General features: G+C 36.9%; 2 pseudogenes; both read right to left on the bottom strand.

Annotated features, from left to right (window-relative positions):
* Positions 1-5,190: 5,190 nt before the first annotated feature.
* Positions 5,191-5,651, bottom strand: LOC120366615 (non-histone chromosomal protein HMG-17 pseudogene; annotated as a pseudogene).
* Positions 5,652-5,740: 89 nt separating this feature from the next.
* On the bottom strand, positions 5,741-17,126 carry LOC141582865 (putative G-protein coupled receptor 160; annotated as a pseudogene).
* Positions 17,127-23,233: the final 6,107 nt, after the last annotated feature.

Below are 23,233 nucleotides of genomic sequence, written 5' to 3'. Positions count from 1 at the left end.
CAGACCAATAATAAGTAATGAGATTGAATCAGAAATTTTAAAAATCCCTCAACAAAGGAAAGTCCAGGAATATAGGGCTACAATGTTGAATCTTACAAAAGATTTAAAGAACTACCACCAATTCTCTGCAAAGTATTCCCAAAAATTAAAGAGAAGGGAATTCTTCCTGATTGTACAAGGCCAGCATTATCCTGATACCAAAACCAAAGACACGACAAAAAAGAAAACTACAGGTAAATATACCTGATGAACACAGACCAAAAAAATCCTCAACAAAATAGTAGTATATCAAATCTAACAGCACATTAAAAAGGTTATACATGGCCGGGTATGGTGGCTCATGCCTGCAATCATAGCACTGTGGGAGGGTGAGGTGGGCAGGTTGCCTGAGCTCAGGAGTTTGAGACCAGCCTGGGCAAAATGGCAAAACACATATAAATCAATAAAAATGATAACTCACATCAACAGAATGAAGGACAAAAACAATACGATCACCTTAGTAGATGCAGAAAAAGCATGTGATAAAATTCAGCATCCATTCATGATAAAAACTTTCAAGAAACTAGGTAAACTACAGCTGATGACCTACTAAATGAGGAAAAGGTTAAATCTTTTCCACTAAGAACAAGAACATGACAGGGATGCCCACTTTACCACTCATATTTAATGTAGCATTGGAAGTCCTAGCCAAAGCAATCAGGAAAGAGAAAGAATTAAAAGGTGCTGGTTGCAGTGACACACGCCTATAATCCCAACATGTTGGTAGGCCGAGGCTGGCAAATCACTTGAGCCCAGGAGTTCGAGACCAGCCTGGACAATGTGGTAAAATCCCATCTCTACTAAAAATACAAAAATTAGCCATGTGGTAGCACACACTTGTAATCCCAGATACTCTGGAGCCTGAGGCAAGAGAATCACTTGAACCTGAAAGGCAGAGGCTGCAGTGAACTGAGATTGCACCCTGCATTCCAGCCTGGGCAACAGAGCAAGACTCTGTCTCAAAAATAAAATATAATAAAATATAAAATAAAATGGCATTCAAATAGGAAAAGGAGTCAAATTATCTCTTTTGATAGTAATATGACCTTATATCTAAAATACCTAAATACTCCACCAAAAACTCTAAGATCTTAAGAATAACTTCAGTGAAGTTTTAGGATATAAGATCAAGGCATAAAAATCAGTAGCATTTCTCCACACCAATAATTAGTTGAGAAAGAAGTCAAGAAGGCAATCCCGTTTATAAGAGCTACAAAAAAACAAAACAAAACAAAACCCTAGGAAAAAGTATTTACCCAAGCACAAGGAAGAGGTATACATGGGAATTGATAAAACACTTATGAAAGAAAATCAAGAGGACACAAAAAAAAATTAAGAGAAATCCCATATTTGTGGCTCAGAAGTTAATGTTGCTAAAATGACCATGCTTTTCAAAATCATCTAGAGATTCAATGCAATCCATATAAAAGTAGCTATGTCATTTTTCAAAGAAATTTTTTTTTTAAATTTCTAAAATTCACATTGAAGTAAAAAAGAGCCAGAATAACTAAAGTAATCCTAAGGAAAACAAAACAAAATGAAACAAAACAAAACAAATGTGAAGGCATCATATCACATGACTTCAAAATATATTACAAGGCAATAACAACCCAAAGAGCATAGTATTAGTATAAAGACACAGACTAATGGAACAGAATAAATAAATCCACATATTAGTTAATTCATTTTGAAAAAAGGTGCCTAGAACATATATTAGGGAAATCATACTGATATGGTTTGGATCAATGTCCCCACCCAAATCTCATATTGAAATGTAATCCATAATGTTGGAGGAGAGGTCTGGTGAGAGGGAATGGATCATGGGGAAGGATTTCTCATGAATGGTTTACCACCATCCCTCTTGGTACTACCCTCACAATAGTAAGTTCTTATGAGATCTGGTTGTTTAAAAGTGTATAGCACCTCCCTACTCATTCTCTTGTTTCTGCTTTTGCCATGTGATGTGACTGCTCTCCCTTCACCTTCTGCCTTAATTATAAGCTTCCTGAGGCCTCCCCAGAAGCCAAGAGCGTGCTAGTTTTATGCTTCCTGTACAGCCTACAGCACCATGAGCCAATTAAAACTCTTCTATTTATAAATTACCCAGTCTTGGGCATTTTTTATAGCAATGTGAAAACAGCCTAATACACATACCCTCTTTAATAAATGATGCTAGAAAACTGGACATACATATGCAGAAGAATGAAAGTGGACCCTTATCTTACCATACAGAAAAATCAACTCAAGATGGATTAAAGACCTAAATATGAGACCCCAAACTATAAAGCTACTTGATAAAAGCATAGAAAAAACACTTCAGGACATTGGTCTAGGCAAAGATTTTAAGGGTAAGACCTTAAAAGCACTAACACAAAGAAAAATAGACAAATTGAGTATATTTAATTAAAAATTTTCTACATCGAAAAAGAATCAATAGAAAGAATTGAGAAGCTGATCAATGGGTGAAAATACTTGGAACCTATTCATCTGACAAGAGACTAATATCCAAAATATACAGGGAATTTAACAACTTAACAGTATAAAAACAAATAATCTCATTAAGAAGTGGTTAAAGAGGATGAATAGACATTTCTGAAAAGAAGACATACAAATAGCTATAGGTATATTAGAAAATGCTCAACCTCACTAATCTTCAGGGAGATAAAAATCAAAACCATAATGAGATATTATCTTACCCTCCTTGAAATTGCTATTCTTAAAAAGACACACACCAAAAAAACATGTTGGCAAGCATGCAGAGAAAGGGAAATTCTTTTTTTTTTTTTTTTTTTTTTTTTTTGAGACGGAGTTTCACTCTTGTTACCCAGGCTGGAGTGCAATGGCGCGATCTTGGCTCACCGCAACCTCCGCCTCCTGGGTTCAGGCAATTCTCCTGCCTCAGCCTCCTGAGTAGCTGGGATTACAGGCACGAGCCACCATGCCCAGCTAATTTTTTGTATTTTTAGTAGAGACGGGGTTTCACCATGTTGACCAGGATGATCTCGATCTCTTGACCTCGTGATCCACCCGCCTCGGCCTCCCAAAGTGCTGGGATTACAGGCTTGAGCCACTGCGCCCGGCCCGGGAAATTCTTATACAATGTTGATGACATTGTAAATTAGTACAGCCACTATGAAGAACACAATGGAGATTCTTCAAGAAACAAAAAATGGAACTACTATATGATCCAGCCATCTTACTATTAGGTATTTATCCAAAGGTAAGAAAATTAGTATTATCATAGGAATACCCATACGCCCATGTTTATTGCAGTTCTATTCACTATAGCAAAGACTTGGAAGCAACTTCAGTGCTCATCAGTGGAAAAATGAATAAAGATTATGTGGGATGTAGACACAATGTAATACTATTAGACCATGGATGGAACTAGTGGTCATGATATTACGTGAAATAAGCCAGGCACAGAAAAAGAAATATCACATGATCTTACTCTTATAAAGGCACTAAAGAATTTGACCTCATAGAGATAGAGAGTAGAATTATAGATACCAGAGGCTAAAAAATTTGTGAGTATGAGTGGGATAAAGAGAGGTTGGTTATTGGGTACAAAAACACAGTTAGTTAGAAGGAATAAGTTCTAATGTTTGATAACAGAGTAGGATGACTATAGTTAAAAATGATTTATTGTATATTTCAAAATAGGAGAATGTGAAATGTTACCAAAATATTCAAATAATAAATACACTAAGTGATGGACACTCCAATACTCATAATTAATCATTACATAGTCTATATAGATGACAAAATATCACAATGTACCCCAGGAATACATGTATTTATATACATTTTTAAAAATTTTAAATGTCTTGAATATAGTGTGCTTCTTTGTTATTCAGATTCTTTCTTCTTTGTGGAAAATTTTCTTCTACTGTGTCTCTGAATATGTCTTCTATTCCATCTCTGGACAGTCTACATAAGGGAAACCAGTTGTCCTAATGTACAATTCTATTTCTCTTTTATTAGATTTTCAAATTTTATTAATTTCTTTGTTTTTCACCAGCATTTACTCTAATGATCTGAAACTTTACTTGCAGTAATTCCATTTTTTTTTTTCATTTTAAGAACAGTTTTTATTTTCTTGCTGTCATTTGAACATTTAATAAAAACTTTTATTTAGGTTGATACCTTAAAGTGGTCAGTGAAATCTCAGATTTACATCCAGTAGTTTTTTGGGGTAACACAAACATCAGTATGGCCAAATGTTAACTCATTTCACTTTTTGTGTTAATAACAAATTAATATAGTGTCCTTTAATAAGTATAAAAACTTCTTGGAATTCTTTTGTTTTTAAAATAAAACACTATTTAATAAGTAGTATCATAGCCCCAAAAGACACATTCTGAAAAGATATCAAAGTTAAGGGGCAAAGCTTTAGTTCAGTTTATTTATTTTTTCCAAGCCAAACTGTATCCAGCTTTATTAAAGATACTTTCCATAAACAATCATGGTATTTCAGGCAGGACATGGGCAGACAATCAGACAATCATTAACAGTATACAACAACTTTCAAACTCTCTTCTTTGATGGACTACCAAAAATCAGAAAGCCACTATAAAACCCAATGAAGTCTTCATCTGATGCTCTGAACAGGGAAAGTTTAGAGTGAGGGTTGATATTTCACATTTAGCATGTTGTTTAACAACTTTTCACGAGCCGACCCTGACTTTCAGGACGTGAAATGAAAATGGCAGAATTCATCTGAAGATCCACAATCTAGAAATGGAATCACTGCTCTTTTGACAGGTGCCATCTCAGTGGCATCACTGGCAATTCCAGATTGCCTGACACTGGTAACCAATGACTGGGGGTCAGGTCCCAACAGATGCCTGGGCTTAAGGGAGTTAAGTCTATGCTGAAAGACGGAAAGGGAGAAGAGGACATAAAAGCGAATTTGTGTTTCCATACCACAAGGCTTTTGTGTGCCAAGGTGGCCATGTGTGTCAAAGTCAGGGAATCCCTCCTCCTGGGAGCCAAGAGGAAGTCTCTCAAAACTAGAAGGGAAAGGCGTCTCCCCACATCAATCCAGCTTTGGAGACATTCTATTAGTAGCATATGCCCGTTCCCCCAAAACAACAATGAAGTGTTCTGTGTGCTAACAACATAGCTTAAAAAAAAAAAAAAAAAAAAAAGTAAAACAAAATTCTGCATTTTTATAAAACTTGATAAAAAATAGTATTTCAAACTGTACAGTCACCAGAAGTACACAGTTATCAAAAATGCACACACTTCACTTGGCATCTCCAGCACCTTCGGCTTTCTGTGCCTGGTCTGTTTTGGCATCTCCATTTTCTGCAGGGTTATTCCCTTCTTTGCCAGCATCAGCTTTTCCCTTTTTCTCTTTGGGTACCTTCTCTCCCTTCTTTGCAGGGGCCTTTTTAGGCTTGGGCTCTGGCTTTGGAGGAGCAGGTTTAGCAGACAACCTCGCGGATCTTCTCTGTGGTTCGTCCTTCACCTTGGCTTTATCTCCTTTAGCATCCCCTTCAGCCTTTCTCTTGGGCATGGTGGCGACAGCGGCGGGACATAAGCGCTGAGCGCGGGATGCAGCGGCGCGTGGGCTTTGGTTGGTCCGGGGGTCGCTCTCGCCTCTTCTTCTTCCAGTTTATTTTTTTTAATATGTCCTGAGTTCTTTCTGTTTGTAAAATTATGACCTTATTATAGTTGTAACTTTTACTTCATAATATTAACAAGTCACTATTGATAGAGGTTTTTCAGTTTGCTCAAAATTAGGAATCGTAAGTGGAATGAAGCAGCACTTCCATTTGACAAATGGATCCAAACGTAACTCGATGTCTCTTAAATTAAGTTTGTAGCAATGAGAAAACTACCAGGGAATACTCATCTCAATATATGCTGGAATCTGTGCTTTAAATAAAAGAATGATTACCTGAAGTACTACAAATGGTAACCAGGTACTGAGAAAACAATGAGCTTGGATAATATTTTTTCATATTTCATGATATAACTGGAGTGGGATAAAAAAGGAAAATAAAAGATAGTTTCATTCATATAGGAAGTTATCTTAACAGCCTGTACCAAAGTAGTAACTTCTTCCCAAGAGGTTATGAAAACTACAAATAAAATCATCACCATGAAAAATGATACCCAGTAACTCTGAATGCTGACATAGAAAGGACAGTGATGAGAATAAGCATTCTGTGGCTTCAGGCTTTGGTAGATGGCTGGACCTCCCAAAACATAAGCAAGGACTGAAATCCAAATTAAAATTATTGTAAAGAAATAAAACAATTTTTGACACTTAAATGAAAACTTGGTTGTTTTAGACAAATTCAGAGAATAATCTATACAAGCTATCAGGAAAACTGAATAATGCAAAAAGCCATAAGTTAAGGAAATAATTGCAGTAAATAGGCAGATGTGGTATTTAGTAAATCTAATGCTTAAAAGTACAAAATCCCTGAAATACAATAAAATGGAAATATTTACCAAAAGATCAATGAATGCTAGTGAAATGCAAAAATATTCCATAAAATTTTGACAGGTGTTTTTTTTCTTCTCATTACTAGTCTGAGAATATTTAATAATATTTTTCCAAGTATGATCAAGAATAGCAGACAGTTAACATCTAGGGGCTGGTTTGTTTGACATAACTGGTACTGAAAAGAACAGTTCTCTGAAGAGAGAGCAGTCATATTTTCAGTTAAATTTCAAGAAGACCTGCTGAAATGCACATAAAACACTGCTTCCTTTATTTTCCATCCTCTCCAGTAGGTCTTTCTTGACTGATGATCTTTATTTAATTTCGGGTTCACTCCCTTCAATTATGTTATTTTTGGTTCCTTGCATTTCATTTTGCTATACCAAAATGCCATGTGAGTAAGCTCAGAATCATTTTGCCCAAGTGTAGTAGGAAGCGGGAGCAGTTTCTCCCAGCTGAACCTTCCTCCCGAGGCCGGGTTCGTGCACTGGCCTCCGGACTGCAGGGGGCGGCCCTGCCACCACCTCAAGGCCACCTGAGGATCAATGGCCGCTGGCTCCACAAGGTCGAGCAGTAATTCCATTTTATGTTGTTTGCATTTTCTTCCCCCATTAAGGCATAACTGACAAATAAAAATTGTATATATTTATGATGTACAATATATTCTGCTACATGAATACAATGTGAAATGATTGAATCAAAAAAATTAACATATTAATCATGTCACATACTTATTCTTTTTTTTGTGATTAAAACATTTAAGTACACTTAGCAATTTTAAATATAAAATACACTATTAACTATAGTCAATACACGGTGCAATAGATTGCCAGAATTAATTCACCCTAACTGAAACATTATAACATTTGACTATCTTCCCATTTCAGTCCTCCACCACATTCCATGACAGTCATCATTCTATTCTGTTTCTAAGAAGTCAGCTTCTTAAGACCACATATAAGTGAGATCATCCAGTATTTGTCTTTATTTGACTAGCTTAATTCACTTAGGACAATGTCCTACAGGTTCATCCATAGTATTTCAAATGACTGAATTTCCTTATTTTACCAGACTGAATAGTATTGCATTGTGTGTGTGTGTGTGTGTGTGTGTATGTATGTGTCTATATGTATATGTGTGTGTTTATATATATAATATATATATATAAACACACACACACACGTATATATACATATATATATCACAATTTCTTTATCCATCGATTCAGCAATGAATAATTAATTCCATATACTGGGTACTGTGAATAATACTGCAATAAATATGGAAGTGCAGTATCTTATTGACATGATGCTTTCAGTTCTGTTAGACAAATAACCAGAAGTGGGTTTGCTGGATCATATGGTAGTTCTATTTGTAATGTTTTGAGGAATCTCTATAGTATTTTCCACAATGACTGTACTAATTTACATTTCCCACAACAAGCTGCAAGTCATCCCTTTCCTCTGCATTCTCACCTATATTTGTTATCTTTTGTATCTTTGATAATAGAGATTCTAACAGGTATGAGATGATATCTCATTATGGCTTTAATTTGCATTTCCCAGGTGATTATTGATGTTGAGCATGTTTTCATGCATCTGTTAGACATTTGTATATCATCTTTGAGAATTATCTATTCAAGTCCATTGTCCATTTCTAAACTGGATCATTTATATGCTTGCTATTTAATTGTTTGTGCTTGATGCTTTCCTATTTGTCTATTTTTGCTTTTGTTGCCTGTGCTTTTGGAGTCAATTTTTAAAAACGCATTGCCAAAAACAACATCAAGATGCTTTTTCTCTCTTTTCTTCTAGTAGTTTTATGGTTTCAGGTCTTATATTTAAGTCTTTAATTCAAAGTAATTTGATCATTGTATACTGTGTGAGATAAGAATCCAATTGCATGTTCTATATGTGGTTATCCAGATTTTCCAATACCATTTATTGAAGAGATTGCCTTTTCCCCATTGTGTGTTCTTGGCATTTTTGTTGAAGATCAAATGACTGTAAATGTATGAATTTGTTTCTGGTCTCCCTGATTTGTTTCACTGGTCTATATATCCATTTTTGTGCCAGTACATTTTGATTTGATTACCATAACTTTCAAGTATATTGTGAAATTCCGTAGTGTCTTGCCTCCTACTTTGATATTTTTGCTCAAGATTTATTTGACTATTCATGATCTTTGTGGTAATATACAAATTTTAGAGTTGTTTTTTTTTTTTTTCTATTTCTTAGGAAAATGCCATCATTATTTTGATAGGAATTGCATATGATCTGTAGATTGCTTTGCATAGTGTGGACATTTTAACAATGTCAATTATTCTGATTCATGAACCCCAGGATATCTTTTTATTTGTGTCTTCAATTTCTTTCATACATGTGTTACTATTATCAGTATACAAATATTTCACCTCCTTAAATTTATTTCTTTTGAAAACTTAAAAGATAAATTTATTTTATCTTTTGAAACTATTGTAGAGAGTCTTGGATCCTCACGGCAGGTGGGAGGCAGGAGTAGATTGTAGCTATGACTTGGATGGACAGAACAGTGTGCAGAGGATTGCATCATGAATTTTAGCACCATGATGACTGCAGAAATAAAGCCAAAAACCCGAGAGGACCCTCAGACCTTCTGAAGGAAGCAGACTACTCCTGCAGAACCCAGGAGACACTCCAAATACTGTGAATGCCCAAACTGTGGAAGTGGAAAAGGAAGTTCCTCTGCCCTGAACACACACATGCACTGGGGAAACTGAAGGTCTAGTTTGTGGGGGAAGATTCCGAACTTACCTGGAGCTGAGTCAATTTAAAGAGCCAAGCAAAATCCAGGGTTAGAGGAAGAATCAGAAAGGCCCTCGGAGGTCACTGGGTCCCCAAGCAGGCCATTCATGCCTGGCATCACAGGGATCTTTCAGGAAGGCAGCCAGTGGTACAGGGAAAATGCCACAAGAAGGAAGTCTTCAGCAGAACTTTCTAACAATTTGAACTGGTTGAAAAGCATCCTGTCCAGAACTTGGGCGAGAGCACGAATCAGGCATGCAGACTCTACAGGCAGGGTAAGAACTAATGCCCTTTTCTTTTGCAGCTGGGATATGGGCAGACTGGGACAAGATCTCAGCCCTGCTTTCCTACTGCATGAAAACAGACTGGGTGTTGTTAGCGGGGGCACAGTGGGAGTGAGACTAGCCATTCAGAATGTTTGGGAGCTGGGTGAGGCCTGTGACTTCTGGCTTTCCCTGACTTCTCTGAAAACCTGCATGACTCAGCAGAGGCAGCCATAATCCTCCTAGGTATACAACTCCACTGACCTGAGAACCTTACCCCATCCACCACAGCAGCCACAGCAAGACCCACCCAAGGAGAGTCTGAGTTGAGACACATGTAGCCATGCCCTTACCTGATAGTCCTTCCCTACCCAACCTGGTAGCTGAAGACAAAGGGGATATACTCTTGGGAGTTCTAGGGCCCCACCCACCACTGGTTCCTCTCCACAACACTACAGCTGATGCTCTCTGGAAAGCACTACCTCTTGGCAGAAGACTGACCAGCACAAAAATAGAGCATTAAACTACCAAAGCTAAGAACCCTCACAGAGTCCATTTCACCCCCTGCCACTTCCACTAAAACAGGTGCTGGTATCCATGACTGAGAGACCCATAGATGGTTTATATCACAGGACTCTGTGCAGATAAGTACCAGCCCAGAGCCTGGTAGACTTGCTGGGTGGCTAGACCCAGAAGACAGAAAACAATTTCTACAGCTCAGCTCTCAGGAAGTCATATCTATAGGAAAAGGGGGAGAGTACTACTTCAAGGGAACACCTCTTAGGACAAAAGATTCTGAACAACAGGCTTCAGCCTTAGATCTTCCCTCTGACGGAGACCACCCAAATGAGAAAGAACCAGACAACCAACTCTGGCAATTTCACAAAACAAGGCTCTTTAACATCCCTCCCTCCAATCACAATAGCATACCAGCAATGGATCCAAGGCAAGAAGAAATCCCTGATTTACCTGAAAAAGAATTCAAGCAGTTAGTTATTAAGCTAATCAGGGAGGCACCAGAGAGAGATAAAACCCAATGCAAGGAAATCCAAAAAACAATACAAGAAGTGAAGGGAGAAATATTCAAAAAAATAGCATACAGAAAAAAGCAATAGAAACTTCAGAAAACATTGGATACACTTATATAAACGTAAAATGCCCTGGAAAGCCACAGCAATCGAATTGAACAAGTAAATTAACCCAATCCAACAAAGACAAAGAACAAAAAACAAGAAAATATAAACAAAGCCTTCAAGAAGTCTGGGGTTATGTTAAATGATCAAACCTAAGAACCATCGGTACTCCTGAGGAAGAAGAGAAATCTAAAAGTTTAGAAAACATATTTGGGAAAATAATTGAGGAAAACTTTCCCAGCCTTGCTAGACACCTAGACATCCAAATACAAGGAACACAAAGAAGACCTGGGAAATTTAATGTAAAAAGATCATCACCTATGCACATTGTCATCAAGATATCTAAAGTTAAGATGAAGAAAAATATCTTAAGACCTGTGAGACAAGAGCACCGGGTAACCTACAAAGGAAAACGTGTCAAATTAAGAGCAAATTTCTCAGCAGACACCCTAAAGCTAGAAAAGATTGGGGCCCTATCTTCAGTTTCCTCAAACAAAACAATTATTAGCCAAGAATTTGGTATCCAGCAAAACTAAGCATCATATACAAAGAAAAGATATAGCTCTTTTCAGAAAAACAAATGCAGAGGGAATTTGCCACTAATAAGACACCACTACAAGAACTGCTAGAAAGGAGCTCTATTATCTTGAAACAAATCCTGGAAACACATCAAAACAGAACCTTTAAAGCATAAATCTCACAGGACCTATAAAGCAAAAATACAATTTAAAAAGCAAAACAAAAAACCAAGGTGGACAGGCAACAAATAGCATGATGAATGGAATGGTACCTCCCATCTCAATACTAACATTGAATGTAAATAGCCTTAATGCTCCACTTAAAAGATACAGAACTACAGAATGGATAAGAATTCACCAACCATCTATCTGCTGCCTTCAAGAGACTCACCTAACACATAAGGACTCATATAGTGGTTTGCTGTATATATCAACCTGTCATCTAGATTTTAAGCCCTGCATGCATTAGGTATTTGTCCTAATGTTCTCCCTCCCCTTGTCCCCCACCTCCCTGACAAGCCCCAGTGTGTGATGTTCCCTTCTCTGTGTCCATGTGTTCCCATTGTTCAACTCCCACTTATGAATGAGAACATGCAGTGTTTGGTTTTCTGTTCCTGTGTTAGTTTGCTGAGAATGTTGGCTTCCACCTTCATCCACGTTCTTGTAAAGGACATGAACTCATTCTTTTTTATGGCTGCAAGGAGTAGCTATTCTTGTATCAGACAAAACAAGCTTTAAAGCAACAGCAGTTAAAAAAGACAAAGAGGGACATTCTATAATGGTAAAAGGCATTGTCAAACAGGAAAATATCACAATCCGAAACATATATGCACCTAAAACTGGAGGTCCCAAATTTATAAAACAATTACTAATAGACTTAAGAAATAAGATAGGCAGCAACAGAATAATAGTGTGGGACTTTGATATTCCACTGACAGCACTAGACAGATCATCAAGATAGAAAGTCAACAACAACAACAACAAACCAAAGGATTTAAACTATACCTTGGAACAAATGGACTTAACAGATATATGCAAAACATTTCATCCAACAACTGCAGAACATATGTTCCATTAAACAGCACATGGAACATTCTCCAAGATAGACCCTATAATAGACCAGGAAACGAGTCTCAATAAGTTTAAGAAAACTGAAATTTTATCAAGCACTCTCTCAGAACAGTGGAATAAAACTAGAAATCAACTCCAAAAGGAACCTTAAAAACCAAGCAAATACAAAGAAATTAAATAATCTGCTCCTGAATGATCACTGGCTCAAAAATGAAATCAAGATAGAAATTTAAAACTTCTTCAAACTGAATGACGATAGTGACACAACCTATCAATATCTCTGGGATGCAGCAAAGGCAGTGCTAAAAAGAAAGTTCATAGCCCTAAATGCCTACATTAAAAAGACTGAAAGAGTACAAACTGACATTCTAAGGTCACACCTAAAGGAACTAGAGAAACAAGAATAAGACAAACTCAAATCCAGTAGAAGAAAGAAAATAATCAAGATCAGAACAGAACTAAATGAAATTTAAACAAAAAATACAAAAGATAAATGAAAGAAAAAGCAAGCCAGGCGCAGTGGCTCAAGCCTGTAATCCCAGCACTTTGGGAGGCTGAGGCGGGAGGATCACGAGGTCAAGAGATCGAGACCATCCTGGTCAACATGGTGAAACCCTGTCTCTACTAAAAATACAAAAAATTAGCTGGGCATGGTGGCACGTGCCTGTAATCCCAGCTACTCAGGAGGCTGAGGCAGGAGAATTGCCTGAACCCAGGAGGCAGAGGTTGCGGTGAGCCGAGATCGCGCCATTGCACTCCAGCCTGGGTAACAAGAGCGAAACTCCATCTCAAAAAAAAAAAAAAAAAGAAAGAAAGAAAAAGCTGTTTCTTTGCAAAGACAAATAAAATTGATAAAAATGAAATTGATAAATTATCAAGATTAACCAAATAAATAAAAAAGAGAAAATCCAAATAACCTCAATAAGAAATAAAATGGGAGCTATTACAAACTGACACTACAGAAATACAAAAGACCATTTAGGCTACTATGAACACCTTTATGCATATAAACCTGAAAACCTAGAAAAGATGGATAAATTCCTGGAAAGACACAACCCTTCCAGCTTAAATCAGGAAGAATTAGATACCCTAAACAGACCAATAACAAGCAGTGAGATTGAAATGGTAATTTCAATGTTATTAACAAAAAAAAAACAGTTCAGAGCCGGATGGATTCACAGTAGAATTCTGCCAGACATTCAAAGAAGAATTGGTACCAATTCTATTGACACTATTCCACAAAATAGAGAAAGAGGGAACCCTCCCTAATTAATTCTATGAAGCCAGCATCACCCTGATACCAAAACCCAGGAAAGGACATAAACAAAAAAGAAAACTACAGACCGATATCTTTGATGAACATAGATGATAAAATCCTTAACAAAATGCTAGCTAACTGAATCCAACAGTATATCAAAAAGATAATCCACTATGATCAAGTGGGTTTCATACCAGTGATGCAGGGATGGTTTAACATACACAAATCAGGATACACCACATAAACAGAATTAAAAACAAAAATCACATGATCATCTCAATAGATGCAGAAAAAGCATTCAACAAAATCCGCCCTTTATGATTAAAACTCTCAGCAAAATCAGTATACAAAAGATATACCTCAATGTAATGACAGCTATCTCTGATAAATCCACAACCATAATAATACTGAATGGGAAAAAGTTGAAAGCATTCCCTCTGAGAACTGGAACAAGACAAAAGATGTCCACTCTCACCACTCCTCTTCAACATAGTACTGGAAGTCCTAGCCAGAGCAATCAGACAAGAGAAAGAAATAAAAAAGAATTCAACAAAGTCTCTAAATACAAGATTATTGTACACAGATAAATAGCTCTCTTATACACCAACAGCAACCAGGCTGAGAATCAAATCAAGAACTCAACCCCTTTTGCAATAGCTGAAAAAAGAAAGAAAAAAAAAAGAAAAAAGAAATATACCTAACAAATGAGGTGAAAGGCCTCTACAAGGAAAACTACAAAACACTGCTGAAAGAAATTGTAGTTAACACAAACAAATGGGAAACACATCCCATGCTCATGGATGGGTAGAATCAATATTGTGAAAATGACCATACTACTAAAAGTAATCAATAAATTGAATGCAATCTCCATCAAAATACCACAATTATTCTTCACAGAATTAGAAAAAACAATTTTAAAATTCATATGGAACCAAAAAAGAGCCCGCGTAGCCAAGGCAAGACTAAACAAAAAGAACAAATCTAGAGGCATCACATTGCCTGATTTCAAACTATACAATAAGACCATAATCACCAAAACAGCATGATACTGGTATAAAAATAGGCACGTAGACCAGTGGAACAGAGTAGTTAACCCAGAAATAAACCCAAATACTTAGAGCCAACTGACCTTAGACAAAGCAAACAAAAATGTAAAGTGGGTAAAAGTCAACCTTTTCAACAAATGGTGCTGGAATAATTGGCTGGCCACATACAGCATAATAAAACTGGATCCTCATCTCTCTCAACTTATACAAAAATCAACTCAAGGTGAATTAAGGACTTAAATCTAAGACCTGAAACTATAAACATTCTAGAAGACAACATTGAAAAAATCCTTATAAACATTGGCTTAGGAAAGGATTTTATGACCAAGAATCCCAAAGCAAATGCAATATAAAGATAAGTAGCAGAGATTTCATTAAACTAAAGAGCTTTTGCATGCCAAAAGGAAGAGTCAGCAGAGTAAACAGACAACTCATAGAGTGGGAGAAAACCTTCACAATCTATACATCTGACAAAGAACTAAGATCCAGAATCTACAACAAACTCAACAAATCAGTAAGGAAAGAACAAAAAATTCCATCCAAAAGTGGGCTAACGACATGAATAGACAATTCTCAAAAGAAGAGATGCAAATTCCCAACATATGAAAAACTGCTCAACATCACTAATGATCAGGGAAATGCAAATCCAAACCACAGTGTAATACCACCTTACTCCTCCAAGAATGACCATAATCAAAAAATCAAAAAATAGTAGATATTGGCATGGATGCGAAAAAGGAATCAGTTAACAGTATCCACAGTGACCTGGATGAGATTGGAGACTATTATTCTAAGTGAAGTAATTCAGGAATGGAAAACCAAACATCGAATCTTCTCACTGTTATGTGGGAGCTAAGCTTTGAAGATACAAAGGCATAAGAATGATACAATGGATTTTGGGGGGAAGGGTGAGTGAGGGGTGAGGGATAAAAGAGAACAAATAGGGTGCAGTGCATACTGTTCAGGTGATAGATACACCAAAATCTCATAAATCACCACTAAAGAACTTCCTTATGTAACCAAATGCAACCTGTACATCAATAACTTAAGAAACTAATTTAAAAAATTGAGCTGAAGCATGCAGGCACAATTACCTCTTCTTACTGACTTAAGTAAGCTGTAACCCATATCACTGGCCTTATTAGTACAATGGTGTCAGCCTGTGCAAAGTGATTTTCATAGAGCTGACCAGCGACATTCTAGATTAGCACCAATAGAAATATAATGTGGTTTTAGTCAGGCATAGTGGCACACACTTGTAGTCCCAGCTACTTCTGGGGCTGAGGCAGGAGAATCGCTGGAGCCCAGGAGTTCAAGTCCAGACTGGGCAGACTATTATTTTAGTGTGGCCCTATCTCTAAAAATAATAATAATAAATGGGCAAAGGACATAGACACTTCTGAAAAGAAGACATACAAGGGGCCAACAAACACAAAAAACTGCTCATCATCACTCACCGTCAGAGAAATGTAACTCAAAACCACAATGAGACACTATCTCACACCAGTCAGAATGGGTGTTTCTAAAAGGCCAATCTACTGACAGTATTATATGGATCATTTAGGCAGACAATTAACAGGTATGTTTCATACCCAGATAAATATCTTGATACTGAACCTAAGACTTGATATGCTAAAAATTATACATATGGAAAAAGATAATTGGTGCACACATCTATCCATGTTCAAATGGATCCCACCAGGCATAGCCCCAAATTTCCCAATATTCTTCAATGTCATAAGAAAGGACTCCAACCTAACATTGAGGGCCTAATGTGCAGGAGCCTTCTAATAATTTACCCTAACACTTGAACACTATTATCTTGCCAGTGAAGAAACCAAAAGAATGACAAAATTATTTTGGTCAACACTTCGTGATAATCAACAAAATCGTTATCCTTTACTTCCCAGTAGTACCTAACCCAAATACCAACCTGTCAACAATTTTGCATGCAGCTACCCACTTAACTATAGTGAACCTTGGTTCTGTCTTTTTCAGGGTGCAAAAGAGTCAGTACCTTTCTGCCTTTATACGAGCAGGTAAAACATACCTGCTTGATCATGTGCCAGGAGCTCAATGACATCTACTACTATTTTTCCTTTGTCTTCAGTCAAGACTTAAATGATTCAAATTTCTCATAATTAAGTTCAGATACAATATGTAGATGGTTTCCTACTTTGTTTAGAGAATAAAGAAGCCCATACAAATGGGTACATTTACTTGATCTCAGCCTAACAGAAAGAAAACAGAAAGGACAAATTATAAATTTGTACAAACACTGTCCATTTTTTTTTTTTTTTTTTTTTTGAGACGGAGTTTCGCTCTTGTTAACCCAGGCTGGAGTGCAATGGCACGATCTCGGCTCACCGCAACCTCCGCCTCCTGGGTTCAGGCAATTCTCCTGCCTCAGCCTCCTGAGTAGCTGGGATTACAGGCACACGCCACCATGCCCAGCTAATTTTTTGTATTTTTAGTAGAGACGGGGTTTCACCATGTTGACCAGGCTGGTCTCGATCTCTTGACCTCGTGATCCACCCGCCTCAGCCTCCCAAAGTGCTGGGATTACAGGCTTGAGCCACCGCGCCCGGCAACACTGTCCATTTTTTAAGGACATGACCTATCTAAGGAGGAACTGAAAACTCTCTTCCTATAAAGACTATGGAAATGATCTTAGACTCCTCCTTAGAAAGTAAAAATTGATAGGACATTTAGGTTTGAATTGGATATTGCAGATTATAGTTGTAAAGATTTTTTCTAGTTTTTTTTTTTTTTTTCTCAAACCTTTAAATGAGTTGACTAAGTCCAAATAAAATACCAATGACTTTGAAAACCCAAAAATGAGTAGGCCTTCTGTATCCTTAAGAAATCTCCACAACAGCCTCCTTTCCAAGTCATTCCCAACTATAAAAACCTTTTTTGTGTACTTGTGCATGAGGACAAATTTTAGGGCTTCAAGGAAAACCATCAAATGAATACTGCATACTCTAGGCTCAAACTTGATGCAGATGCAGATTTATCCACTTTTCTCCAGGGCAATAGCTGCCAACATGAAACTTGATGTTTCTGTTGAACTACTTCTACGTTCCATGTTTTAACCATGGTTCTCCAAACAGTAGATGCATTAGTACTGACTGAGAACAAACAATACATTTCAGTCTGCCAGTTAACATCTTACGGGATTCTTTTTCTCTCTTCCTTACATTACGATTTACCAGTGCGACAGACTAAATTGTGCTACCCTTCCCCACATAACATAATGGGAATCCCAAACTTGTATTATGATAGCTATGTAGTTTCTTTTTCAGATATATTGCATAAATATGAATCCTTTAAATATAAAATGAATTGGTTTTTAGCATATAAAAAAGTTGTGAAACCATCACATCTTTTAATCACTCCAAAAAGAAAGCTCGTACCCATTAGTAATCATTCACCATATTTTCTTCAATGTTTCCTTCTAATAGTTTCACAGTCTCAAGTCTTACAAATTACAAAATCTGTCACTTTGCTTGTTACGGATTTAAATTTTCTTTATCTTCCTGAGACAATTTTATTAGATTGTGTCTGTCTGGGAATTTCACCATGTCATCTAGGTTATATATTTTAATGGGATACAATTTGTTATAGTATTTCATCATAAGCTATAAAGATAACTGCAGAGTCAGAAGGAATTCCAATTTTTCAGCCCTCATTATAGTAATTTAGACCTTCTCTATTTTTTTCAAGGTCAATCTACCTGACTTTTTCTATTCTCTGAATTTATTTTGAAAATCAACTAGTGATTTCATCAATTTTCCATTTGCTTTTGGTTTAGTTCCTCTTGTATTGCTTTTTTTTCTTTTTTTCTTTTTGAGACAGGGTCTTGCTCTGTTACCCAGGCTGGAGTGCAGTGGTACAATCTCAGCTCACTGTAACCACCACCTCTCAGGTTCAAGTGATTCTCCTGCCTCAGCCTCCCAAGTAGCTAAAATTAAAGACACCCACCACCATGCCCAGCTAATTATTGTATTTTTAGTAGAAATGGAGTTCACCATGTTGTCCAGGCTGGTCTCCAACTCCTGACCTCAAGTGATCTGCCCACCTCAGCCTCCCAAAATGCTGGGATTACAGGTGTGAGCCACTGTGCCAGTCCAGTTTTCTTTTATTTCTATCTCACTTTTTTAAAAAAAAAATCTTTCCTTTATTTTTGTACTGGCACTTACAGTTAAAAATCTCTAATTACATTCCAAGTGGAATTACTACCCCTGTCCAAGAGACCTCAGAAAGCTGCCTTGTCTTCCACATGAGGTCAGAACAAGAGACCATCAATAAACCAGGACCCTCATTAGACACTGAATATGTTGCTGATTTGATCTTAAAGGTCCTGGTCCCTGATAAATAAATATATGTAATTTATGCCTAGTGAATAGTATTTTGTTATAGTAGCCCAAATATAAATCTCTTTGGGTAGTATTAGAACATTAACAGTAATAATTCCTTAATACATAAGCATAAAATATCATTCCATTTTCTGTACCCTCTTAAAATCCTGTGATCACTTTTATAGTTTTCCTTAGAGCTAACTGGACATAACTTATTACTCAAGATAACTTTGTCCAAAACAATGTCATGGAGAATTTCCCCACTCTTTTCTTGTATTGTTTTTATAATTGGAGGTCTTAAATTTATATCTTCAATTCATTTGGATTTGATTTTTCTATATGGAAAATTATGGGTCTAGTTTTATTCTTCTGCATATGGATACCCAGTTTTCCTAGCACTATTTATTAAAGAGACTGTCCTTTTTCAAATGTATGTTCTTGGCATCTCTGTTAAACATGAATTCATTGTTGATGTATGGATTTGTTTCTGAGTTCTCTATTCTGTGCTTAATCTATGTCTATTTTTATGCCAGTATGCTGCTTGGGTTACTATAGCTCTGCAGTATAATCTGAAGTCAGGTAATGTGATTCCTCCAGTTTTGTTTTTTGTTATTCTGTGCTTAATCTATATGTCTATTTTTATGCCAGTATGCTGCTTGGGTTACTATAGCTCTGTAGTATAATTTGAAGTCAGGTAATGTGATTCCTCCAGTTTCGTTATTTTTGCTTTGGCTATTCTGGGTCTTTTTTGGGTCCACATAAATTTTAGGAGTTTTCTATTTCTGTGAAGAATGTTGTCGGTATTTTGATAGGAATTGCACTGAAACTGTAGATTGATTTCAGTAGTATGGGCATTTTAACAATATTGATTCTCCCCATCCATGAACACAGAATATTTTTTTTTCATTTGTTGAAAATGAGTTCACTGCAGATGTATAGATTTACATGTAGGTTCTCTGTTCTATTCCATTTGTCTATGTGTCTGTTTTTATGTCAAATACCATCATGTTTTGGTTACTGTAGCTCTGTACTGTAACTCAATATGAGATGTGATTTCTCCAGTTTTGTTCTTTTTGGTCAGAATGGCTTCATTTATTCTAGGTCTCTTGTGGTTTCACAGTTATAGGATTGTCTAAGTCATTGGTCACTGCATTAGGGGGCACCCCAAGCACAGGAATGCTGTGAGTATTGTAGGCTTACAGAGGTACTGCCTTGTTGCTGTTTGGTAAGATCTGGAACCATTCTGTAGATTCACGGGTAGATATATTCTCTTCCCTTTCTTCCCCCTGAACAAATAGAGTCTCTTTCTCCATACAGAGCTGCTTAGAACTGGGAGATGGGTGACACAAGCACCCCGGTGACCACCACCACGGAGACCATGCTTAGCTAAACCCAAAGCCAGCATAGCACTGGGTCTCACCCAATGCCCACGTTCAAGACTGTATTGTTACCACTAATGTTCCCTAAGGGCCAAACAGTTCTACAATCAGCAGGTAGGAAATAGAGCCAGGCTTATATCCTTCCATTCTGGGTAATAAACTCATGTCTTATTTTCCTTCTTCAGTGCCTAGTTCCTTGCTATTATGCTAAAGTCAGATACTGTGATCATTCACTCAATTTTTGGTTTTTACAAAGTTGTGTTCTTGTATGCATTCCCTCAGGAGGGTGGGGCAGGGGAGGATTCTATGCAGCCAACCTGCTCTTCTGCTTTGCCAGCATTCTTCACTGTTTTCCTTCTAGGACACCAATTATTGGTATACTGATAGATTTTGTGATGTCCCACAGTTTTTAGGTTCTATTCATGCTTCATCAATTTTTCTTTCACCTTCTCAGACTGGATCATCTAAATTTCTCAATCTGTGAGTTCTTCAACTTTCTATTCTTACTGCTCAAATTTGCTGTTGAGCCAATAAACTGAAATTTTTTTCCCACTTATTGTCTTTTTCAGCCCCAAAATATGTATTTTGATTTATAAATTATATCTTTTAATGTATTCTCTACTATTCATATACTGTTCTCTAGGTTTCCTTTAGATCTTTGAACAAATTCAGACTTGATTTAATGACTTCTGTCTAACACAAGCATACTGTAGATATACTAGAATAAAGTACATATAAACATAAGTATAAGTAAAACATAAGTATAAATAAACACAAGAATACTGTGGATATACAACAAATATCACAAAAAGGTGAGTCACACAAGTTTCCCAGCACATGTTTACAATATACTAAGGACTATTAAGTGTGCAACGGCATTATTTTTTAATCTAATTAATATTCTCTTAAATTTTAAAAAATATGTTATTGCTGATGAGATTCTAATCCTTCGGCAAGTCAGGATATTTTTGCTGTGGGAGGCTACTGCAACAGTGTTGGTTGATGCTGACTAATCAAAGTGGTGGTTGCTGAAGAAAGCTATTGTGATGTTCCTTGAAAATTAAACAACAGTGATATTTGCCACATCCTTCCTTTCATGAAAGATTTCTCTGTAGTATACAACACTGTCTGATAGCATTTTATGCACAATCGAACTTACATAAAATTGTTATCAGTATTCTTTTTTTTTTTTTTTTTTTGAGACGGAGTTTTGCTCTTGTTACCCAGGCTGGAGTGCAATGGCGGGATCTCGGCTCACTGCAACCTCCGCCTGCTGGGTTCAGGCAATTCTCCTGCCTTAGCCTCCTGAGTAGCTGGGACTACAGGCACGCGCCACCATGCCCAACTAATTTTTTGTATTTTTAGTAGAGATAGGGTTTCACCATGTTGACCAGGATGGTCTCGATCTCTTGACCTCGTGATCCACCCACCTTGGCCTCCCAAAGTGCTGGGATTACAGGCTTGAGCCACCGCGCCTGGCTATCAGTATTCTTAAAACCTGCTATTTTTTTCACATAAACTTATATCGTATTTTAAATCTTTTGTCATTTCAATAATGTTTAGAGCAGTTTCACCAGGAGTATATTCCATCAAACAATTATTTTCTTTCTTCATACATAAGAAGCAATGCCTGATCCATTTAAGTTTGATCATAAGATTATAGCAATTTAGTAACATCTTCAGTCTCTACTTCTAACTGTTCTCTTCTGATTTCTACAAAATCAACAGTTATTTCCTCCACTGGTGTCTAGATCCCCTCAAAGTCATCCATGATGATTGGAATCAACTTCTTCCAAACTGCTGCTAAAGTGAATATTTTGATCTTCTACCGTGAATCATAAACGTTCTTCATGACATTTATAATGATGAATACTTTACAAAAATTTTCAATATGCCTTACACAGATTCATCTGAGGACTCAGTACTTAAACCTTTTGAAGTGTATTTCTTAAATTACAAAATGTGAATGTTGAAATTACTATTTGATCCACTGTCTGCAGAATTAATGTTGTATTAGTAAGAATGAAAAAAAAAAATCTTAGAGTTCTTGGCTTACTAGGTGCATTAATGGTGATTAATAACTTTTTTTTTTTTTTTTTTGAGACACAGCCTTGTCCCTTTTGAGACAGCACACCTTGCAGTGGTGCTATCTTGACTCACTGCAACTTCTGCCTCCTGGGTTCAAACAAGTACGCCTCAGCCTCACAAGTAGCTGAGATTACAAGCGTGTGCCACCATGTCTGGTTAATTTCTTTTTGTATTTTAGTAAGGTCAGGGTTTTTCCTTGTTGGGATAATATTTTTAAATAAAGACTTTTATTTGCAGTTGTTGGACTCATCAATAGGATGACATATTCACTAATCAATCTGCAAACAGATGTGCTGTCAGCAGGATCTTCTTCCACAAAACACAGGCACTCCATTTCCAGAGAACTGAAGACATAGGACCTTGCTCTGGATTAGGCATTAGCTTGAGGGTATGTTATAAACTTGTTTGATCTTCTATATGAATCACAAAAATGTTCTCCACATCAGCAATAAGGCTGTTTGGCTTTCTCAATATTTTTGTGTTCAGTGAAGTAACACTTTTAATTTTCTTGAAAAACATTTCCTTTGCTTTCACAACTTGGCTATTTGATGCAAGAGGCCTAGATTTCAGCCACTCAGCCTGCAAAATGCCTTCCTCACAAAGTTTAATCATTTTCAGATTTTAATATAAGGTGAAGAAAGTGCAAGTCTTCCTATCACTTGAACAATTAGAGGCCATTTTAGGATTACAGTGTCTCCTGTTTTCTTTTTAAGACAGAGTCCTGCTCTGTTGCCCAGGCTGGAGTGCAATGGCATAGTCTAGGCTCACTGCAACCTCCACCCCCCGGGTTCAAGCAATTCTCCTGCCTCAGCCTACCAAGTAGCTGAGACTACAGGT

The sequence above is a fragment of the Saimiri boliviensis genome, chromosome X (genome assembly GCF_048565385.1).
Source record: "Saimiri boliviensis isolate mSaiBol1 chromosome X, mSaiBol1.pri, whole genome shotgun sequence".
Classification (NCBI taxonomy): domain Eukaryota; kingdom Metazoa; phylum Chordata; class Mammalia; order Primates; family Cebidae; genus Saimiri; species Saimiri boliviensis.
This window is presented reverse-complemented; position numbering and strand designations above follow the sequence as displayed.